This window comes from Pholcus phalangioides, unplaced genomic scaffold (assembly GCF_987345545.1).
Source record: "Pholcus phalangioides strain wild (caught in Gottingen) unplaced genomic scaffold, Ppha-v1.0 ptg000017l_1, whole genome shotgun sequence".
In the NCBI taxonomy this organism is placed as follows: domain Eukaryota; kingdom Metazoa; phylum Arthropoda; class Arachnida; order Araneae; family Pholcidae; genus Pholcus; species Pholcus phalangioides.
Genome location: NW_028301610.1, coordinates 53639873 through 53653704, shown reverse-complemented (window position 1 = coordinate 53653704; position 13832 = coordinate 53639873). Strand labels below are relative to the sequence as shown.

Genomic DNA, 13832 nt, shown 5'->3' with positions numbered 1-13832 from the left:
TTTGAAATTCAACTTCTAAAGAGGTCATAAGTGGTTCAAAGGCAACATAAAGAAATCACGCCAAGCCAAAATCACTGAATCTATAGTCATGAAATCTGGTCAAAAGTTTTGTTTTATGACGTAGAAACGAACTAAAAAGTTTTTTTTTTAAATTCCATGTGGAGGGGGGAGAGGGGGGGTCATAAGGGTATTCAATTAGGTGGGGGTGTCATATGGAGAAATCATGCAGAAACAAAACTGCTGAAGCTATAAATATCAAATTTGGTCAGTGTTATCTTTTTTAATCTACATACCCACTAAGATTGGATTTCTTAAAATTCATCTCCCAAGGGGGAAATATTGAAAGTAAGTGTGCGGCCTACAGTGTAATTAAGAGAAACAAGATCCTATGAGAAATAGTTTCTGTATGAAAAATCTACGAAGATATTGCCAATAACAGTTTCGTTTAACAGTGCATTATATGAATCTTATCACTATCTAGTGAATTCGCCTGTTGGAAAATCCAAATATGAAATGCCTAGATCTTCGATAGGTAATTATGTTTGTACTTCATCTTCACTGATTACACCAATGGTTCTTAAAGTGTGCACCGCGGCTACTAGGGGCACTGCACTGAGCCGTAGATATTGATGTGTGTCGGTTTGGTGCTTTAAAGCGATTCTTTGTAACTAAACTTTGTAACACACCCATGTTAATGGAGGCTATATTGGTGATCATTATGGCCAGCAGTAAACATAGGTAGTACTGTACTTTTACTCGCTATCTAACATGTAAAAAAAAAGCCTAAGACAATTAGTGTAATGCCATTGCTGTAGGAACAATCATGCTGATAATATCCAATCACAATAAAGAATTGGCCATTGGCAAAATCGGACAACCAAAAGAATCTTCTCACAAGCTTCTACAGCTGGTTTTCGGCAAACTTCACTGATCCTTTAATAGCATTTTTAGCATTGGGAAAAAAACAGGAATATCAATGGTTTCAGAATCTTCTTTCCTTCCATGGAGTTACCTCCACCCCACACAAATATATCTGTTGCTACTTCCGCTTTTTGGCACCCAAAGGGATGTTGGTCAAACTGAAAAATCCTGTCTTTGCATATGCTGTTTGGAATTCCTTCACTAATTGTAATAGCCACGAGTGCTTTTTGATGTTATCAGGGTTTGAAACTGGAAGCTGTTTTTTCTCCCCCGAAATGTAAGTTTCGGGGAGAGGGGAAGAATCATGTTTCCCATTTCAAGAAAAGTGTTTCTTTTACGAAAACTGCCAGCCCTCTCTCTCTCTAAATTTTGCAGCCAGGTGCAACTGCCCCTTTTGCAACTACCTAGGTCTGGTCTGCTTCAAAAAAATGTAAAGTGAAAAAACGAGATTTCTATCGGTTTGAGAAAGCAGTCCTTCTTTCTGTCACACGGAATGCTTGTGATGGTCCCAGATGCATAACCCTTTAAAGAATAATATTCTGTATATAATAAAAGAATAGAAAGTGAATTGTTTTTGTTTTCTCATCCAAGCTCACTGACCCCCCTGAAATCCTTAGGAAGAAATTAAATAAAAAATGTTTGAGCTCACGTGATCATGCGCAGGGCTACCTTTAAATTAGGGATCTAAAAATCATACCCCCTACTGATGGGAGGGGGCAGCCAACAGGGCTCTTACCGAGAATGAAAATTTTATTTGGCACCTCCCCCAAATTTCTCGCCACGAGCCGCCAATTCTACCTTTGAAATACCGTATACAGCGGCATCTTGTCTTGGCTGATCTCATGGCACACCCTTTTTCAGGTAGGAACCGTAGCTGTACTCGGCACTGTTTGATTTCCAGACAAAAATATTGCTTCAAATGGAACCATGGCTCCAGAAGCGTGCGCAGGAAGGAACAAAAAGGGGGACCTTCATGTGATCAGAAATACATTGCTGGCCACCCAAATTGCAACACCAAGAAAGACAAGAGATATTGCAACAATATTTATTTTGTAGATAACATGTTGACCAAGCATCAAATGATTAAATTTATAGACTTCTGTGAAGTGTGGTTCCTGCCAAAATCAGTAGCCAGAGTAGCCGCCATTGTTGGAGATCACCGCTGCCACACGCCTCGGCATTGATTCAAAGAGACTTTGGATGTGTTCTTGGGGTACAGTAGACCAAGCAGCTTCCACGCATTGCCAAAGTTGATCTGGTGTGGCAGCTGGGGATGTAATCTGGGTGAATCGTTGAGCAACCATGGACCACATGTTTTCTATCGGCGAAAGATCCGGAGAGTGAGCTGGCCAGGGAAGCAATTCAATCTGGCGATTGACGAAGAACCTTCGGACAATGCGTGCCCCGTGTGGTCGCGCATTATCCTGTTGAAATATGGCTGTGGGCAAGCCCTGAAGGTAAGGAAGGACAACTGGCTCCAACACCTCGGAGATGTAGCGCTGGCTTTTTAAAGTACCGGCAATGCGTACTAGAGGAGTGCGAGAGTGATATCCAATACCGCCCCATACCATAATACCCGGTGCAGGACCAGTGTGGCGGTGCATAACGCAGCTGTTCAGCATCCTCTCTCCACGGTGTCTCCAGACTCGAATCCAAACATCGTGGTGTTGCAGACAGAAGCGTGACTCGTCAGTAAAGACAATTTCATTCCATTGTGCCGTCCACATCCTTCTTTCATCGCACCATTGGCGGCGGAGACGTCTGTGGTTCTGCGTCAAGGGTAGACGAAGCAATGGACGTCTTGTGGACAGACCACTCTGCTGTAAACGGCGTCGAATGGTACGCGCAGACACTGGATGATGCGGTACAGACTGAATGTGCTGTGCTATGGTTCGTGATGTGGCTGAGCGATCCGTCACTGCCATACGCACAATACGCCTGTCATCACGTGAAGTGGTGCACTGAGGTGGATGCGATCGAACACGTCGGTCCGTCGTACCCTCCTGCATCCATCGATCACATATCCGCATGGATATGTGAAACCAAACAGTTGTTTGGTTTCGTCCAACGCGACTACCGATTTCCCTGAAAGATAATCCACAATCTCGATAGGCCACTATCCTTCCTCTGTCGAACTCGGATACTTGATCAAAAGATGATCGCTGTTTTCTACGAGGCATAATTGATCGTTTTTTTGAAAAAACCACAAGAAAAACACAATTGCCGTACTTCAAATCGTCGAAATCTCCAAGCCTTAAATAGCGCTTTGAAGTGGCGCCACAGGCGCGCGTGATGTGCGTCTGCGCTGAAATTCTAATCATTTGCATATCTCACCTCCGCTAATGCATGTTGTAAATTTCATATTATTTGCATGCTTCCTTCAGGGTGTTGCATTTACGGTGGCCAGCAGTGTAGATAACTGAAGAAAATTCAAAATATTCAAGAAAATTTAATTAAAATATCATTAGTGTATAGAAAAAATACCCATATATCCACTGAAGAGCCAAAAAAACTGGTACACCTGCCTAATATCATGTAGGGCCCCCGCGAGCTCGCAGGAGTACCGCAACACGACGTGGCATGGACTCGACTAATGTCTGAAGTAGTGCTGGAGGTAATTGACACCATGAATCCTGCAGGGCTGCCATAAATCCATAGGAGTAAGAGGGGGTGGAGATCTCTTCTGAACAGCAGGTTGCAAGGCATCCCAGATATGTTCAATAATGTTCATGTCTGGGAATTTTGGTGGCCAGCGGAAGTGTCTAAAGTCAGAAGAGTGTTCCTGGAGCCACATTGTGGCAATCTGGATGTGTGGGGTGTCGCATTGCCCTGCTGAAATTTTCCAAGTCCGTCGGAATGCACAATGGACATGAATGGGTGCAGGTGATCAGACAGGATGCTTACGTACCTGTCACCTGTCAGAGTCGTATCTAGATGTATCAGGGGTCCCATATCACGCCAACTGCACACACCCCATACCATCACAGAGCCTCCACCAGCTTGAACAGTCCCCTGTTGACATGTAGGGTCCATGGATTCATGAGGTTGTCTCCATACCCGTACACGTCCATCAGCTCGAAGCAATTGGAACTGAGACTCGTCAGACCAGGCAACGTGTTTCCAGTCCAATGTCGGTGTTGTCGGGGCCAGGCGAGGCATAAAGCTTTGTGTCGCGCAGTCATCAAGGGTACACGAGTGGGCCTTCGGCTCCGAAAGCCCATATCGATGATGTTTCATTGAATGGTTCGCACGCTGACACTTTTTGATGGCCCAGCATTGAAATCTGCAGCAATTTGCGGAAGGGTTGCACCAAGGGCGTAGCGGGGGGGGGGGGGGGAGGACTTGGGGGGTCTGGCCCCCCCCCCCGAAATGTGAGAAAAAGACCGAAAAAAGGGAAAAAGATGGCCAAATCCATTGTTCTGTCACTTTGGTCCCCCTCCGAAATGAAAGTGGTCCCCCCCCGAACGAAATTTCTGGCTACGCCCCTGGGTTGCACGTCTGTCACGTTTAATGATTCTCTGCAGTCGTCGTTGGTCCCGTTCTTGCATGATCTTTTTCCGGCCGCAGCGATGTCGTAGATTTAATTTTTTACCGGATTCCCGATATTCACGGTACACTCGTGAAATGGTCGTACGTGAAAATCCAAATTTCATTGCTACCTCAGAGATGCTATGTCCCATCTCTCGTGCGCCTACTATAACACCACGTTCAAACTCACTTAAATCTCGATAACCTGCCATTGTAGCAGCAGTAACCGATCTAACAACTATGCCAGACACTTGTTGTGTTATATAGGCGTTGCTGACCGCAGCGCCGTATTCTGATTGGTTCCATATCTCTTTATTTGCATACGCATGCCTGTACCAGTTTTTTTGGCTCTTCAGTTTATATATTATTTAAATACTTTCATCTTAAAATGCTAAATCACAAGATTTTTCGCAAGATATTCCCAGTATCCTCTGTATGGCCTCCCACACCAGAGCCTCAGGCTAAACTTTTTATGTGCCCTTCTATAGTTAATTTGCAATGTGTAAAGCAAAAAATTATAAGAGAATCGTCCCAGGCCCCCGGGCTGAAACCCTATTAGTGAGCTGCTCCTGCCCAATATAGTCTTTTGCTATACATTAATGTAACAAAGTTTTTTACATAACCAATTTCAGATATCAGTGGTTCTAAAAGTGCACGTTGCGGTTCCTAGTGGGTGTCACTGTGACTTTGCAACATTGAATGTGTGTCTGTTCCTTGCTCTAAATTGATGTCTTTCAGCACTTCTAAAAGGCAGAGGAGAATCTATGGCTAGGATCAGGACCCCCACCCCCCCACAAGGGTGTGGCTGACAGGGTTCCAGCCCCGGGGTGATTCTTGTCATTTTTTGTTTTTCGCGCTGTAAATTCATTATTAAGGGGCCTGTGAATGTCGGGTTGGGGTCCCTGCGAAAGATACCATTCTAGGGGCTGGCATCTTTTGTCTTTTGCGCCCTCACAATTTCATGGCCTCTACATCCTGGAGGGGCCATGCATGAGGGAGCAGTGGTTGGCAAACACTTGAGAACCACTTGATATTGTATAAGTGAAACTATTGCTTACCTAGCTGCTTCAAATGAAAGAAGGTCCAAACACTCAGAGGACTTGCCTTGATGAGCAGTCTAAAGCAGCGGATCTTGACCTTTATCTACTCGCACAGCCCTTTTTACTGTAGTATATAATTTCCAAAACAGAGCTCCGTAGATTCGTCTCTTTCACTTATTTATCAAATTTACTGATTTATTTTCTTTGTGTGATGGCAGAACCCTTCCCGAAGTTCACATGGAAGCCCAAGGACTCTGCTGAGCACCGGTTGAGAACCGCTGGTTTAAGGAAATAAATGCACACACAATTGCACCACTGGCAAGACCTTATAAGCAAATTATCCCATATCTGCCGGCATAGGCGTATGCAGAATTTTCTCGAGGTTTGTTTCAGATTTTTTTTCTTCAGGGGGGGGGGGGTTACGTTTTTCCTGCAAAATAACACTATAATCTTGGTTTGGGTGGGGGGGGGGAGAGTTAGAACCCCCCCCCCCCCAGTATTCATTTATTCGACTGAAATGTGTGTCAGGATTGCCCTATCAATGCAGAATTTCATTTATTGTAAAATACTTTTACCCTGAGGTAAAGGAGACGTATAGGGTGAAAAAAAAAAAGATTTTTTTCATTTCTTGTTAGGTTTTTGTTTACTGCAAAACACTGTGGGTGCGGAAGCAGCAGCAGCATCCCTGGTTCTGACGCCATACCAAAACATATGCATCTGGATACCCTTCATCCCTTAGGAAAAACGGAAAAGGGACACAAGCAAAAATGTGAGAAAGCAGGGAAGGGGGAGCACTACAGTAAAATGCTTGCTGTATCGCCACCTAAAGGCTCTATCAATTGCGATGGCAACAGGGACTCCAGCAAGATTCCAGATGCATAGAGAGAAAACAGGCAGTTTTTCCTTCAATTTTTTTCTTTTTTTTCGTGTTCGATATTTACGGGAAAAAAAAAAATCAGAAATCTCTATAGGAGATTTTTATTCCTGAATCAATTCTGTGGGTGCTCTGTCCCGTTACAAAGAGTGTGTGGTGCTCAAGCACCCACAGCACCCAGACTCCGATGTCACTGCCTACTCATACACTTCAAAGTTAGATCAGCTGCACAGGAATACAAAAATGTCCGTATCCGACATGTTATAGTTGGTAGTTATTGGAAATAGGGCAAATTTATATATATCAAATCCCTTAGCCTGAAACTGGCATAGCATGGTTTGGGGATCAGTCGTCCTGGCTTTAGTTAAAGCATTATCGCCATGTTTATGAGCTCATTAGCTCACATAATAAAACTAAATTCCTGAGAAAATGAAAATCCCTTCTTATAATCATAATAATGATGCTAGTACTAACGAATGATCAGTGAAACTGAATATCAGAACAAATTAGCATTCATAATTCTCAGCCACCTCGTTGGGCGTTTTGCCTGTTGTGGCATTGTATTTATATAATAACAAAACTTCAGACCACTTAAAGTATGTTGCCATCTCTTACAAAAAACCCCTACTATTTTGCTATATATTTCCAAATAAATCAGAATTGAATATATATTCTGATATTCCATGTATTCCGAATCAATCATAAATTGAATATTATGACATAGCTGCCAAGTCTGAATTTTATCTTCATCTCTGAACCTCCCGAAAAGTTCTTAAATCTCTAGAATTTTTACGAAAAGCACAAAAAATCCCTAATTGTCCGTAAAAATTCCCTCTTTCATTTAAAAAGAATTCCTGCTTCTGAAAACAATCCCTAAGGAATTTTTTGTGGGGTAAAAAGTCGTTTGCCTGTTTTTTTCCTCTTTCGAAATGACGACACACGTCGTACGTGGGGGAGTAGTGGGAAATTTCTTTTTTAAAAGGAAGTTTTACAAACCCGCTGATGGTAACAAGAAAAGTTGTTTGTCTTATCGTACAGGAAAACAGCTTAGCAGCCAATAGTCCTGGATAATAATTGAAGATTATAGTGATGCGCATGTGGTCAAAACTTCCTCTTTTGTTGAAGTTTCGTACGTGTGATAACAAATCCTGAATACTGTTCCTTTCATCAATCTAATGTTCCAGAAAAGGCAGAATTTTTCTTTTTGTACAAGTTGTGTTACATCGGCCATGGTGCAAAGATTGACATCATCACCCATGTGAAATCAAAAAAACATCAAACTAGTGTCACAAAAAGTCAGTGTTCTTCAAAAATTGAAACTTTTTCCCTTCATCTTCCGATGATTTTGGGGTCATTCGCGTAGAGAGAGAGAGAGAATGTGTTTGTTCACATTGTTTCTCCGATTGAGCACAATATATTTTTTTACATAACCATTGAAGTTTTGGCCTCCAATTTCACTTGTTTTTTGCATAGGGATTTTATACCCAAGGGTTTAACTTCCATGTGTGTAAAATCCCTATTTTATTTGACTTCAATTTTTGAGTAGGGATTTTATTCCCTACACTTTAATTAATGACTGGAAAATCTATATATATATATATATACACTGGTGAAATAAATTAAGAGAATTTGCATATTTTATCGAATTTCATGAAAAGAACTGAACTGAATGTAAAACCACTGCTTCTAGACAAAAATGCAAATCTTGTACGTCAAATACGTAAGTGTACACGTGTGTGTAGGCGGAGCCAGTACAGAAACAAGAGCGTGCGTAAGTTAAGACACATTTCGTTTGCTAGCACACCTCTGCAAATTTCTTGATGTTATTTTGCAGAAATCGGTTAATTTCAAATTGTAACAGTAAAAATGAGTAACCACCAACGTTTAGATGATGGAATGAGGTGGCGAATTGTGGGGAGGCTAGAAGCAGGCCAATCTCAAGTGCAGATTTGTAGAGAGTTCAATTTAACGCCCAGCATCGTGTGTAACTTATGGAAACAGTTCCAGGATACCGGATCCATCGAGAGAAAGCCTGGGCAAGGTCGTCGAAGAGCCACGACCGCCAGAGAAGATCGCCATTTGTCGATTATAGCGAGGCATAACAGGAGTGCTACAGCTTCTCAGCTCTCTTGTGACTTGTATGCAACCACAGGAACCCGTGTATCAAGGGTGACTGTTTCCAAAAGACTTCATGAGAGAGGGTTGTTTGCAAGAAGACCTGCTGTTTGCGTCCCGCTCACTTCTACGGACAGGAGAATCCGTTTATCATGGTGCATAGAGATGGGAGTATGGATCAGTGGGCAACCGTTCTTTTCACTGATGAGTCCCGGTTCAGCCTAAGCACGATTCTTGCCGTACGTTCATATGGAGAGAACCAGGGACACGCTTCCTACCCTCCAATGTCCTCGAAATCTACTATTATAGCGGAGGAGGTTTAATGGTCTGGGCAGGCATCATGTTGGATGGCCGCACACCTCTCCATGTCTTTGAAAGAGGCACTGTGACTGGTGTGAGGTATAGGGATGAGGTCTTGGAGCCCTATGTTCACTTTTTCAGGGGTGCAGTTGGCCCTGAGTTCATTTTAATGGACGATAACATGAGGCCACATAGAGCTCTTCTGTTTGACGATTTTTTAGAGAGTGAGGATATTTGCCGGATGGATTGGCCAGCCAGATCTCCAGACCTTAACCCTATAGAGCATGTCTGGAACGCTCTGGGGAGGGCAATTACAACTCGCAACCCCCCTCCGGGAACCATCCAGGGAATGAAAACAGTGTTGCTGAACGAGTGGGACCAATTGCCACAGGAAATGATAAACTGCCTTATTTCAAGTATGAAATCACGCTTCGAGGCCTGTATATCTGTAAGAGGAGACCATACTTCTATTAACCCATTTACGCACGATCATGCGTGTGTATTACAATTATTGAATGGTTATTTGTTTTGTATTGTATCAATTTATGTACATATCAAATTTCATTAAAATCGGTACAGTAGTTCTAGAGATAATCGACCAAGTCTGCAAATTCTCTTAATTTCTTACACCAGTTTATATATATATTGTATTTATTAGGGAGTGGTTTTAGTATAAAATACGGGTTCACACGAAAATCTCCCCAATTTTCATTGTCAAAAGTGGGCAGCTATGTTATGACAAACAAATTTACATATTGAATTGGATCGATTATTGTGTGTTTTTAAATTTCCTAAATAAAAAAACAGTCAATGAACTGGTTGGGTTGACTTGCCAGGGCAACACAACATGGTTTCTAGGGTTATTGTAACATTTTCAGGATATGGCTATGGATTTCACCATGAATGGTGCACTCATTCATGGAAGGTAGTCTGACTGAGATATTATTGTGAGGTCTGATTTTTGACAACCGGGAGGGGGGGGGGGGAGCGATTGCTCCTCAATCAAAATTTACCTACATTGGCACCTATTCTCTTACATGACATTTGATCCACAAAAAAAATTAGAAAAAAAAAAATTTCTGCCTCCATTTACTATAATTGAGAGGATTAATACCTAAGTGAAAAAAACTCTTATTTACATGCTTTCTATTGTAGTTTCACCATGACTGGGCTTGTGTTATTCATTTGAATGAATACAGAGAAAAGTGTAGGGATTTCCTAACCATCATTTTTCAAAATTGCTATTAAGCTTTTCTCAAAGCATGCAGCCCCTCCCTTCCCAAGGAAAATATTTTGCCAACATCTTTGTAAAGCTTTTTTTGTGATAAGTGACCCCCCCCCCCTATCCAATGTAGGTCAAAGTGGGTGGGTGAGAAAAAAAATCTTGTTGACAGCAACTTTGTTTATAGGAGTCCAGAGCAGCTGCAAAGAAATGAATTTTCAAATGGCTCTGCCAAACAAGATAGACACACATATTTCATTTATGTCATCAAACGATAAAGAAGAAAGCAGGAGACACTTTAACGGCCGTATTCACCAACACAGTTTCAACTGCAATTGCAGGTGAAAGGATTGAAGATCGAAACGGATTGGTTAAATTAAGGATTCTAACCAATCCGTGTCGATCGCTGATCGTTTAATCTGCGATTGCAGTTGAAACTATGTTGGTGAATACGGCCGTTAGAAGCGTATACAAGTGTATATCAAATCTGTTTTCAAATAGGAGTAATAGTAATAAAATGAAATTTCCATTTAAAAAGGGGATGGTAATGTTTGAGTGAGAAAGGCCCAGCATATCCGGTCAACACCCACCCTGAAGACAGCCTGACTGATCTTTAAAAAATGTTTTTCCTGTCTTCCAGATAACTTTGAAATACAGTGGACTGTCGGTAACTCGACACGTGGATAACCTGACTATCCGGATAACTGGACATCTATTATTCCCCTTGGTTGGCCCAATACTAATTTCAATGAAGGGGAAACTCTCTAACTCGACACATGTTTGGTTTAACTTCGCTTAAGTCGACTACTACTTTTGTCCCTTTACTAAAACTGGTTTTTACAATTGCCCGTGTTTTACCATTCTAAGAACTTTTTGACGTCCATGAGTACTTAGATAATCCTTTGTTACTTTGTTCTATATGATGGGTCCCTTTTTTGCGCTATGGGTGGGGGGCATGTGAAGAATGAATGTTTGAAGCCTCTTGGCCGGCTTATCATTTTAATGGCGTTTCCAGGACAGGTCTTTCATTCTTTTCATGGTCAAAAGAAGTGTGGATGATCCCTATTGGATGTTGAAATTGTCAACATATAGGGGTAAAAATCTTATCTATTGTCAGTTTTGATATTGTCTGTTGCAGAGAATGCTTTTGGCGGAACTCTGTTTTACGATTTCTTGGAAAAGGAGTAAAACAAAAAGAGCCAAAGCCTGGTTAGATGCTGAATATGTCATTTGGTTATCATTGTGAGTATCGACGGGCATGAATGCAATGGCTCCACGCAAAGTTCATACTTTAACTTTAAAATCAAAAGTGGAAATGTTCAAAGTACCTAGAATCAGGAAAACTCAAGAGTGAACCTGCCGAAGAATATCGAGTTGCATGGAACCGACTTCAGCATTTGTGAAAAATGAGGGAAATTTTTTTTCAGCATTTGAATCTTATAAACCAAACAGAAAACGCGTAAGAAATCAGAATTCAGCGATGTAGAGGAAGCAACTCTTTTGCGATTCAAATCTCTCAATCTCACTCGATCCCATTATCAGGACCAATAATTCAAGGAAAGCAAAAGATTTCGCAAAAAGTCTCAATCAAGGAAATTAGGAATTATCTTAAATATGAAAACTTTTTACAGAAAATTAGACAAAAAATTTGTGAATTTGTGGATGCAAAAATTTCTGTTTTAGATGCAGTTGAAATGATTGATTCTGCATGGAACTCAGGCACGAGTGCCACGATTCGTAACTGATTCCGTTATTGTGGTTTTTGTTCTGAGTCTTTGGAGAACAATTATTTCTCTGAAAAAAATTATTTAATTAAAATAAAAAGATTATTTCTCTTGAAGATTCCTCCCAGATTAAGTGTGAAGAAAGCATAAATAGCACTATAGGTGATTGTATTGATGACATAGGCTAAACTTGTATACAGCCCATGGGGCCCGAGCCCCCCCCCCCCAACATTTTGGAAGACCCGGCTCAAAATTTGCATGAATATGGTTTCCTCATTTTGGAATGATGGAAAAGAACATTTTAACCAAAAGTTGTTCCAATTATGAATTAGTTAATGGGAACAATCTGCTCAAAATTTTAGTTTTTCTTAAATTTTCTTTTCTTTTAAAAACTCTGGATGGTCTTTGCCTTTCTTGTTTCATGACAATATACGTTTATCTCATGTCTTCCCTGCCGTTCAATCCCTAATTGCACCTTCCCTCCGTGCCAATTGCCAGAAGGCACAAGTTTCTTTCAGTGTGGAGGGGTCTTTCTTGTTTGCCTGGCAAAAATTGAGTGTCTCTTCCTTTCTCACTGCTACCGGGGAGGGGGTGCATGGCGCCGACATGAAAAGAAGCCCAAAGATGCATGGTGGGGGGGGGGGGAATTGGAAAGCAATGATATTGAGACCGAAATTAAAAAAAATATGCTCTATGAAGAATAGGTGCCAGAACCTAGAGGTGGAGGCCATTTGAGCCTCCCGCGCAATATATTTCGTAAGAGCACTGAGCCTCCCCCTCCCCAGTAATTACTGAAAAAACCATTGCAATGCTCCCTCTCCTTCGTACACGCTTGATATACGGGAGAACAAATAACTTTTAGCCCCCCTTCCCAATGTTTTCTTGAAAAATATTGGAAAAAACGGTACATTCTAAATATCCATTCATAACAGATCTTGAGGGCCGATGCCGAAACATTTTTCGAGCCTCTACAACAAAATTCGACTGGGGGTGGGAGTAGAACATAGAATCAAATAAACACCAAGTAAATTTATAATATTGATTTTAAAAAAAAAGAAACAAAAAATAACTGATAAGTTTTCAAAGGTTCAGGAGCCTCTCAACTAGAACCAAGAACTTCAGAAGATTATGTTGATTTTATAGTTAATTTTTTATTTTATATTATGATCTGCCCATTGTGGAGTGTTGATTATGTGAAAAAAAAATTCACCACACCCCGTCCTCCGGGTACGCTTCGATATCTGTCTGAGTTGTGAAGCGGGGGTATGACTGGTCTTCAAAGATTCCCGGAGTCGTAGGCCTGAGCCCCTCCAATAATTTTGAAGGACTGGCTCAGTGTCCCCCCCCCCCCCAAAAATTTTTTTTCGCGTGGATACGTTTCCCATATTTGGCTCGGAAAAACAATTTTTATGATTAAAAAAATTGCCCCCCAGAAACAAGTTTAATAAAAAAAATCAATACTTTTTGTAAAATTGCAATCGAATTGTCCTTGGCCTTTTTTTTGTAAAAATTTGTAGTATTTTTCTCACGGTCAACAACGACACTCGATCTCCAATTATCATTCTCCCTCGGTGCCAATCGTAGGTGCCCGAAGGCGTGCATCTCTGGATGGCATCTGGAGACGATATGGGGTGGTGGTGCTTTGGTCCTTTCTTGTTCCCGCAGTAAAAAAGCATATCTTCTTTTGTTTAAACGTGACCCTTCAGGAAGGAAGCATCCAGACGATGCAGGAGGAAAAGAAAGGTCGAAAGATAGACCAATAATGATTGAAACCGAAACAAGTACACTCCGAGAGCCATATTTCACTATGGAGTTCGGGCCGAAACATTTTTGACAAAATACTGTATGACTAATAACACAGAGACAAATAAAGAATAGCTGAATGAAATGCAGTGAAACCTCGATAATGATTACAAACCAAGAAAAAATATCGTTGTAGAGGGATTATTGTTATATCGAGAGGTAACATTATAATCACATGCCATGAAATTTCTGTTACTGTTGGCATCTTTTCTGAATCATGTTGTTAGTACCACCAAAAAAATGCGCTTTTGAGTATTTATTCACCGCAAAAATAATTTAAATGATTAATAAAATTCATTTGGATG

The 13832-nt window shown here is 41.2% G+C and overlaps 1 protein-coding gene across 11 annotated transcripts in view; it reads left to right on the top strand.

Annotated features, from left to right (window-relative positions):
- The window catches only part of LOC149074117 (uncharacterized), a 420692-nt gene that overhangs the window by 320183 nt on the left and 86677 nt on the right, over positions 1–13832 (top strand). The window lies entirely within an intron of this gene.